Below are 11,121 nucleotides of genomic sequence, written 5' to 3' on the forward strand. Positions count from 1 at the left end.
AAGGCATGTAGGAAATTCCTGGCCAGAGGGGTATATGATACCTTCGATGTTGTGTCCAGGGCCGCTGCTCAAGGTGTGGTGATGCGCAGACTCTCATGGCTGAGTGCCTCCGACCTGGAGAATAGGATCCAGCAGCGGATTGCGGACTCCCCTTGCCGAGCGGATAACATTTTTGGGGAAAAGGTCGAACAGGTGGTAGAACAGCTCCACCAGCGGGATAACGCTTTCGACAAATTCTCCCGCCGGCAGCCTTCAGCATCTACCTCATCAGGTAGACGTTTTTATGGGGGAAGGAGGGCTGTTCCCTACTCTTCTGGTAAGCGTAGGTACAATCCTCCCTCTCGACAGCCTGCGGCCCAGGCTAAGCCCCTGCGCGCTCGCTCTCGTCAGCAGCGTGCGCCTCAGCAAGGCCCCACAGCTCCCCAGCACAAGCAGGGGGCGAGCTTTTGACTGGCTCCAGCAGAGCATAGCCGATATCACAGTGTCCGTGCCGGACGATCTGCCGGTCGGGGGGAGGTTGAAAGTTTTTCACCAAAGGTGGCCTCTTATAACCTCCGACCGTTGGGTTCTTCAAATAGTCCGGCAAGGATACGCCCTCAATTTGGCCTCCATGCCTCCAAATTGCCCACCGGGAGCTCAGTCTTTCAGCTTCCAGCACAAGCAGGTACTTGCAGAGGAACTCTCCGCTCTTCTCAGCACCAATGCGGTCGAGCCCATGCCACCGGGGCAAGAGGGGCTTGGATTCTATTCCAGGTACTTCCTTGTGGAAAAGAAAACAGGGGGGATGCGTCCCATCCTAGACCTAAGGGCCCTGAACAAATATCTGGTCAAAGAAAAGTTCAGGATGCTTTCCCTGGGCACCCTTCTTCCCATGATTCAGGAAAAAGATTGGCTATGCTCTCTGGACTTAAAGGATGCTTACACGCATATTCCGATACTGCCAGCTCACAGACAGTATCTCCGATTCCGTCTGGGAACACGTCACTTCCAGTACTGTGTGCTACCCTTTGGGCTTGCCTCTGCGCCCAGGGTGTTCACGAAGTGCCTGGCTGTGGTAGCAGCAGCGCTCCGCAGGCTTGGAGTGCATGTGTTCGCTTATCTTGACGATTGGCTGGTGAAGAACACATCCAAGGCAGGAGCTCTACAGTCCATGCAGATGACTATTCGACTCCTGGAGCTACTGGGGTTTGTGATAAATTATCCAAAGTCCCATCTTCTCCCAGTACAGAGACTCGAATTCATAGGAGCTCTGCTGGATTCTCGGACGGCTCGTGCCTATCTTCCGGAGACAAGGGCCAACAATCTGTTGTCCCTCGTCTCCCGGGTGCGAGCGTCCCAGCAGATCACAGCTCGGCAGATGTTTAGATTGCTCGGCCACATGGCCTCCACAGTTCATGTGACTCCCATGGCTCGTCTTCGCATGTGATCTGCTCAATGGACCCTAGCTTCCCAGTGGTTTCAGGCTGCTGGGGATCTAGAGGACGTGATCCACCTGTCCACGAGTTTTCTCAAATCCCTGCACTGGTGGACGATTTGGTCCAATTTGACTCTGGGACGCCCTTTCCAAATTCCTCAGCCGCAAAAAGTGCTGACTACGGATGCGTCTCTCCTGGGGTGGGGAGCTCATGTCGATGGGCTTCACACCCAGGGAAGCTGGTCCCTCCAGGAACAAGGTCTACAGATCAATCTCCTGGAGTTACGAGCGGTCTGGAACGCTCTGAAGGCTTTCAGAGATCGGCTGTCCCACCAAATTATCCAAATTCAGACAGACAACCAGGTTGCCATGTATTACATCAACAAGCAGGGGGGCACTGGATCTCGCCCCCTGTGTCAGGAAGCCATCAGCATGTGGCTGTGGGCTCGCCGTTACGGCATGTTACTCCAAGCCACATATCTGGCAGGCGTAAACAACAGTCTGGCCGACAGGTTGAGCAGGATTATGCAACCTCACGAGTGGTCGCTCAACTCCAGAGTAGTGCGCCGGATCTTCCGAGTGTGGGGCACCCCCTTGGTAGATCTCTTCGCATCTCGAGCCAACCACAAGGTCCCTTAGTTCTGTTCCAGACTTCAGGCCCACGGCCGATTGGCATCGGATGCCTTTCTCCTGGATTGGGGAGAAGGCCTGCTGTATGCTTATCCTCCCATACCTCTGGTGGGGAAGACTTTGTTGAAACTCAAGCAAGACCGAGGCACCATGATTCTGATTGCTCCTTTTTGGCCGCGTCAGATCTGGTTCCCTCTTCTTCTGGAGTTGTCCTCCGAAGAACCATGGAGATTGGAGTGTTTTCCGATCCTCATCACCCAGAACGAAGGGGCGCTTCTGCATCCCAACCTCCAGTCTCTGGCTCTCACGGCCTGGATGTTGAGAGCGTAGACTTTGCCTCTTTGGGTCTGTCGGAGGGTGTCTCTCTTGTCTTGCTTGCTTCCAGGAAAGATTCCACTAAGAGGAGTTACTTCTTTTTATGGAGGAGGTTTGCCGTCTGGTGTGACAGCAAGGCCTTAGACCCTCGCTCTTGTCCTACACAGACCCAGCTTGACTACCTTCTGCACTTGTCTGAGTCTGGTCTGAAGACCAACTCTGTAAGGGTTCACCTTAGCGCAATCAGTGCATACCATTACCATGTGGAAGGTAAGCCGATCTCGGGACAGCCTTTAGTTGTTCGCTTTATGAGAGGTTTGCTTTTGTCAAAGCCCCCCATCAAACCTCCTACAGTGTCATGGGATCTCAATGTCGTTCTCACCCAGCTGATGAAACCTCCTTTTGAGCCACTGAATTCATGCCATCTGAAGTACTTGACCTGGAAGGTCATTTTCTTGGTGGCAGTAACTTCAGCTCGTAGAGTCAGTGAGCTTCAGGCCCTGGTAGCCCATGCTCCCTACACCAAATTTCATCATAATAGAGTAGTCCTCCGCACTCACCCTAAGTTCTTGCCGAAGGTGGTGTCAGAGTTCCATCTGAACCAGTCAATTGTCTTGCCAACGTTCTTTCCCCGTCCGCATTCCTGCCCTGCTGAACGTCAGCTGCACACATTGGACTGCAAAAGAGCATTGGCCTTCTATCTGGAGCGGACACAGCCCAGCAGACAGTCCGCCCAAATGTTTGTTTCTTTTGATCCGAACAGGAGGGGAGTGGCTGTGGGGAAACGCACCTTATCAAATTGGCTAGCAGACTGCATTTCCTTCACTTACGCCCAGGCTGGGCTGGCTCTTGAGGGTCATGTCACGGCTCACAATGTTAGAGCCATGGCAGCATCAGTGGCCCACTTGAAGTCAGCCACTATTGAAGAGATCTGCAAAGCTGCGACGTGGTCATCTGTCCACACATTCACATCTCATTACTGCCTGCAGCAGGATACCCGACACGACAGTCGGTTCGGGTAGTCGGTGCTTCAGAATCTGTTTGGGGTTTAGAATCCAACTCCACCCCCCTAGGCCCATTTTTTATTCTGTTCCAGGCTACACTCTCAGTTAGTTGGATAAGTTGTTAGGTCAATCTCAGTTATGTCCTCGCCGTTGCGAGGCCCAATTGACCATGTTTGTTGTTTTGAGTGAGCCTGGGGGCTAGGGATACCCCATCAGTGAGAACAAGCAGCCTGCTTGTCCTCGGAGAAAGCGAATGCTACATACCTGTAGAAGGTATTCTCCGAGGACAGCAGGCTGATTGTTCTCACGATCCCGCCCGCCTCCCCTTTGGAGTTGTGTCTTCCCTTGTCTTTGTCTTGCTACATGCGGGACTGACGAACACGAGCCGGTTCTGGTGGGAAGACGGTCGCGCATGGGCGCGCGAGGGCTAGCAAACGTCTTTGCTAGTGAAGATTCCGATTGGAGGGGGTGCCGTGGACGTCACCCATCAGTGAGAACAATCAGCCTGCTGTCCTCGGAGAATACCTTCTACAGGTATGTAGCATTCGCTATCGCTTATCATCACCTGAATATCAAAGCCACGACGGACTGCACAAACAGCATCTTAGGAATAATAACCAATCACTACAACAAACATCCTAGTCAATTCAACAGCTATAGTGAAACAACATGAAAATGAACACCACCAAATTGTGCCTTATTATTCATTCACTATCCCTAATTCACCACATACTAACGACCCCCCTCTCAGAAACCAATAACATTCCCACAATTTACATGCTCAATAGACCAGCTAGACACAACATACATCACCAAAACAACAACAATCAATACAACAGAAGTACTACCTTCCACGGACAAAATCAAAATAAAGAGAAGAAAGGACATAATAAATGCATTCCACAGGAAAACAGACAACTAATGAAAATCAACAACTGATCCCTACCAAACAATTCAAATTGGATATACAAATGCCAGATCAGTAGTTAACAAAGCAACAATAATGACAGACTGGATCACAGCTGACAACCTTGATCTATTACTCATCAGCGAAACCTGGATTCACGATTATAATGACCCCATAATTCTAGATCTTTGCCCCCCAGGTTATAAAGTTACTCATTGGACAAGAAATGGAAAGAGAGGAGGAGGCATTGCGCTGATCCATAAATCCTATTTCACCATAACAACAACAACCGAATCCATAACACCACAACTTGAAATTGCCTCAGTTAGAATCAACCACACGTCCTTGTTTGACCACCTTAACGTTGTTTTGTTTTATAGACCACCAGGTAACTGGCAGGATTGCCAACCACACTTCATAGATTTCATTTTGAATACCTGTGTATCTAGTTCCAATCTTCTTATATTAGGGGACATAAATTTATACCTAGAAGACCCTAATGCATATAATGCAAAAGAATGCAAGGATTTCCTCCAATTATGGGAACTTAACTGGCCTAATATATAAGCGACCAATGTCAAGGGACACACACTTGACCTCATCACGTACAAACTCTCCTCAAATCAATCCCTTTTATTAACAGATACAAAATGGACAGATATACCATGGTCAGACCACCGTAAATTAAATCTTTCCCTACAATGGCGAAAAAAAGATCCATTCCAGGAACTAGAACGTACAACATGTACCACAAGAGGCCAAACTGATACTGCACTATTCTGGCAACATAAGTACATAAGTAATGCCATACTGGGAAAAGACCAAAGGTCCATCGAGCCCAGCATCCTGTCCCCGACAGTAGCCAATCCAGGTCAAGGGCACCTGGCAAGCTACCCAAACGTACAAACATTTTATACATGTTATTTCCGAAATTGTGGATTTTTCCCAAGTCCATTTAGTAGAGGTCTATAGACTTGTCCTTTAGGAAACCGTCCAACCCCTTTTTAAACTCTGCCAAGCTAACCGCCTTCACTACGTTCTCCGGCAACGAATTCCAGAATTTAATTACGCTTCGGGTGAAGAAACATTTTCTCCTATTTGTTTTAAATTTACTACTCTTTAGTTTCATTACATGCCCCCTAGTCCTAGTATTTTTGGAAAGCGTGAACAGACGCTTCACATCCACCTGTTCCACTCCACTCATTATTTTATATACCTCTATCATGTCTCCCCTCAGCCATCTCTTCTCCAAGCTGAAAAGCCCTAGCCTCCTTAGTCTTTCTTCATAGGGAAGTCGTCCCATCCCCACTATCATTTTAGTTGCCCTTCGCTGCACCTTTTCCAGTTCCACTGTATTTTTCTTCAGATGCGGCGACCAGAATTGAACACAATACTCAAGGTGCGGTCGCACCATGGAGCGATATAATGGAATTATAACATCCTCACACCTGTTCTCCATACCTTTCCTAATAATACCCAACATTCTATTCGCTTTCCTAGCCGCAGCAGCTCACTGAGCAGAAGGTTTCAGTGTATTATCAATGACAACACCCAGATCCCTTTCTTGGTCTGTAACTCCTAACGTGGAACCTTGCATGACGTAGCTATAATTCGGGTTCTTTTTTCCCACATGCATCACCTTGCACTTGTTCACATTAAACGTCATCTGCCATTTAGCCACCCAGTCTCCCAGTCTCGTAAGGTCCTTCTGTAATTTTTCACAATCCTCTCGCGAGTTAACGACTTTGAATAACTTTGTGTCATCAGCAAATGTAATTACCTCGCTGGTTACTCCCATCTCTAAATCGTTTATAAATATATTAAAAGGCAGCGGTCCTAGCACTGACCCCTGAGGAACACAACTAACCATACTTCTCCATTGTGAATACTGCCCATTTAACCCCACTCTCTGTTTCCTATCCTTCAACCAGTTTTTAATCCACAATAGGACATTTCCTCTTATCCCATGACCCTCCAATTTCCTCTGTAGCCTTTCATGAGGTACCTTGTCAAACGCTTTTTGAAAATCCAGATACACAATGTCAGCTGGCTCCCCTTTGTCCACATGTTTGTTTACTCCTTCAAAGAATTGAAGTAAATTGGTCAGACAAGATTTCCCCACACTAAAGCTGTGCTGACTTGGTCTCAGTAATCCATGTCCTTGGATGTGCTCTGTAATTTTGTTTTTAATAATAGCCTCTACCATTTTCCCCGGCACCGACGTCAGACTCACCGGTCTATAATTTCCCGGATCTCCCCTGGAACCTTTTTTTAAAATGGGCGTTACATTGGCCACCCTCCAATTTTCCAGTCTTTAAGGATAAATTGCATATCACTAACAGTAGCTCTGCAAGCTCATTTTTCAGTTCTATCAGTACTCTAGGATGAATACCATCCAGTCCAGGAGATTTGCTACTCTTCAGTTTGCTGAATTGCCCCATTACGTCCTTCAGGTTTACCGTGAATTCAGTAAGTTTCTCCGACTCGTCCGCTTGAAATACCATATCTGACACTGGAATCCCACCCATGAACGAATGGACAGTAGAAAAAGAATCCAAACACCACCTCCTAAATTGGGACAATAGATGCAGGAGCATACTAGACACAATTTCACCATTACAAACTAGAACCTCTCGAAGACACACTTCAATACCATGGTTTAATGAAGAACTGAAAAAATTAAAAACTAAAGTAAGGAGACTTGAACGAGCATGGAATAAAATGAAAGATGAACACACACTCAACGCATGGAAACAAATGCAAAGAAAACATAAATATTCAGTTAGACAAACCAAAAGATTATATTACAAATCCAAAATAGGACCAGATTATAAAGATACACATAAATTATTCCAACTTGTACACAAACTTCTTGACACCTCATCGGTTACTACAATCTACACAGACACCCCATCAGCAGATGACTTGGCTATCTACTTCAACGAGAAAATTATTAAACTACGTTCCACTTTACCACTTAACACCAACGAACATGAAAAATTCATTAACTGTTTGGATCCAACTACCGAAGAATATCCAGCAGACCGAATCTGGACAAACTTCAACCTACTGACTGAGGAAACCATCACCCAAATGATCAACAGACTCGTCAAGTCACATTGTAAGCTGGACGCATGCCCCAGTTACTTAATAAAATCTGATTGACCTCACCTCATACTTAAATTTCATGCTCCTGCCTAGAATGGGTGGCAGAGCTGGTGGTTGGGAGGCGGGGCTAGTGCTGGGCAGACTTATACGGTCTGTGCTGGGGCTGGTGGTTGGGAGGCGGGACTAGTGCTGGGCAGACTTATACGGTCTGTGACGGGGCTGGTGGTTGGGCGGCGGGGATAGTGCTGGGCAGACTTATACGGTCTGTGCCAGAGCTGGTGGTGGGAGGCAGGACTGGTAGTTGGGAGGCGGGGATAGTGCTGGGCAGACTTATAGGGTCTGTGCCAGAGCTGGTGGTTGGGAGGCGGGGTTGGTGGTTGGGAGGCGGGGATAGGGCTGGCCAGACTTATACGGTCTGTGCACTGAAGAGGACAGTACAAATAAAAAAGTAGCACATATGAATTTATTTTCTTGGGCAGACTGGATGGACCGTGCAGGTCTTTTTCTGCTGTCATCTACTATGTTTACTATGTAACATGGACTCTTCCCTAGGGATAAAGGAAATATAATACTAACTCCAGTACCTAAAAATCTAAAGAAAAAATTAAATGATATAACCAACTATCGCCCGGTAGCATCCATCCCTCTAACAGTAAAACTAATGGAAAGTTTAGACACCAAACAACTCACCGACTACTTATATAAATTCTCAATACTACATATATCTCAGTCAGGATTTCCATCTAATCACAGTACCGAAACAGTACTAATAATGCTTCTAACTAAATTTAAACAGATAATTGCAGCAGGCAATCATATTCTCCTCTTGCAATTTGACATGTAAAGCGCATTCGATATGGTTAGCCATAATATTCTATTGAACATTCTAGAATACTTTGGGATTGGAGGAAACGTATTGAACTGGATTAATGGCTTCCTAACCACAAGAACATACCAAGTGACTTTAAATTCGATTACATCATCACCTTGGAAACCTGAATTTGGAGTACCCCAGGGATCACCGCTTTCACCTACCCTTTTCAACTTAATGATGATTCCACTGGCCAAATCTTTATCCAATCAAGGCCTCAATCCATACATCTATGCTGATGATGTCACGATTTACATTCCATTTAAACAAGATCTAGCAGAAATCACAAATGAAATCAATAACAGCTTCCAAATAATGAATTCTTGGGCGGATGCATTTCAACTAAAGCTCAACGCAGAAAAGACACAATGTCTTATACTTTCATCGCAATATAACAAACTCAAATACACCACTATAAATACCCCAGATCACACCCTCCCTGTCTCAGACAGCCTGAAACATTTGGGAGTTACAATTGATCGAAATCTTACACTAGAAAATCACTCGAAAAATGTAACAAAGAAAATGTTCCATGCAATATGGAAACTCAGAAGAATAAAACTTTTCTTCCCCAGGGAAATATTCCGCAGACTGGTGCAATCAATGGTGTTAAGCCACTTGGATTACTGCAATTCCATGTACGCTGGATGCAAGGTACAAGTCATTAAGAAACTCCAAACTGCCCAAAACACTGCAGCCAGACTCATATTTGGAAAAGCGAAATATGAAAGCGCCAAACCCCTTAGAGAAAAACTGCATTGGCTTCCACTAAAAGAACGAATTATGTTCAAAGTCTGTACCCTGGTTCATAAAATTATTCATGGCGAAGCCCCACTATATGTCAGACCTAATAGACTTACCAACCAGGAACACAAAAACATCATCTCATACATTCTTGAACCTCCATTACCCCAGTTGCAAAGGACTTAAATATAAATCAATATATTTATTTATTTATTTATTTTTATTTATTTTATTGCATTTGTATCCCACATTTTCCCACCTCTTTGCGGGCTCAGTGTGGCTTACAATACATTATGAATGATGGAAATACAATTTGTTACAATTCGGTTATGGATTACATTGTGAAGAGTTATACGAGACAAAATCAAATGTCGTTAAGGAATATAGCAATGGAAAAGAACAGTGAAACATTGGAAGGAAACAACGGGAAACTAAAGGGCAATATATAATAGCAAGAAAACATATGGTATACATCCTTCTGTGAGTAAAGGTATGAGTGTGGTGAGATTTTGGGGGATGAGAATTCAGAAGTGGATGTATTTCTTACACTTTAAGTTCATGCTGACCTCCTTCCAATCTGCTCTTTTACGTGCCAAACAGGATTATTATATCCAAATGACCAACTCTCTTGGCTCTAATCCTCGACTTCTCTTCACCACATTGAACTCTCTCCTCAAGGTGCCCCCTCCCCAACTCCCCCTTCATTATCTCCTCAGACCCTTGCTGAATTCTTTCACAACAAGGTTCAAAAGATAAACCTTGCTTTCTCTACCTCACCACCTCTCCCTCCACTAGTCCGTTCCCCTCTCTCTCCTTCCCCTCATTCCCTTTCCTCCTTTCCTGAAGTTACTATTGAGGAAATTACACTTCTCCTTTCTTCCTCAAAATGTACCACCTGTTCCTCTGATCCCATTCCCACCCACCTTCTTAATGCCATCTCTCCTGCTCTTATTCCTTTTATCTGTCACATTCTCAACCTCTCACTTTCCACTGCGACTGTCCCTGCTGCCTTTAAACATGCTGTGGTCACACCTCTCCTTAAGAAGCCTTCATGACCCTACTTGTCCCTCTAATTACTGACCCATCTCCCTCCTTCCTTTTCTCTCCAAGTTACTTGAGTGTGCTGTTCACCGCTGCTGCCTTGATTTTCTCTCCTCACATGCTATTCTTGACCCACTACAATCTGGTTTTCGGCCTCTCCACTCAACCGAAACTGCGCTTACTAAAGTCTCCAATGACCTACTACTGGCTAAATCCAGAGGTCAATATTCCATCCTCATTCTTCTTGATCTTTCCGCTGCTTTTGACACTGTCGATCACAGCATACTTCTCGATACCCTGTCCTCACTTGGATTCCAGGGCTCTGTCCTTTCCTGGTTCTCTTCCTACCTTTCCCTCCGCACCTTTAGTGTTCACTCTGGTGGATCCTCTTCTACTATCCCTCTGCCTGTCGGCGTACCTCAGGGTTCTGTTCTTGGTCCCCTCCTCTTTTCTATCTACACTTCTTCCCTTGGCTCATTAATCTCATCCCATGGCTTTTCCTACCATCTCTATGCTGATGACTCCCAAATCTACCTTTCCATATCATCAAGCTGATCAATCCATAGACTGGTGGGTTGTGTCCATCTACCAGCAGGTGGAGATAGAGAGCAAACTTTTGCCTCCCTATATGTGGTCATGTGCTGCCGGAAACTCCCCAGTATGTTCTCTATCTCAGCAGGTGGTGGTCACACACAGCAGCAGCTCTGGCTAGGCCTCCAAGCCTAATCCTTAGGTTTTGTTGAGGCCTGGGGTTGAGGGCTCTTTTGAGCAAGTGCAAACCTGGTGGTGCCAGGTCCCTCCTTTTCTCCCCCTCCCGCTGGCTCCGTTTAAAAAAAAAAAAAAAAAAAAAATTTTAAACGTCTTTAAAGGCGTTTAATTCGACGTTTCTTTAAATGTTCATTGCAGCTACTCACTGGGACACCAGTTGTTACAGCTCGGAGCGGCAAGCAGGTAATTTTACCTTTTATAGCGGGCAGGGGGTTCCCCGATTCTTCTCCTCGTGGCATATGGCGTCGGAGGGCGAGGGCGCAAAGGTCGCTCCCCGGATCGCTGGAGCGCTTCTAGAGGGGATGCGGGGGTTTTACAA

At 46.1% G+C, this 11,121-nt stretch overlaps 1 protein-coding gene across 1 annotated transcript in view; it reads left to right on the top strand.

The window, feature by feature from the left end:
- Positions 1-11,121, top strand: part of FAM161B (FAM161 centrosomal protein B) — a 277,968-nt gene that overhangs the window by 185,938 nt on the left and 80,909 nt on the right.

Source organism: Microcaecilia unicolor, chromosome 9 (genome assembly GCF_901765095.1).
Source record: "Microcaecilia unicolor chromosome 9, aMicUni1.1, whole genome shotgun sequence".
Lineage (NCBI taxonomy): Eukaryota > Metazoa > Chordata > Amphibia > Gymnophiona > Siphonopidae > Microcaecilia > Microcaecilia unicolor.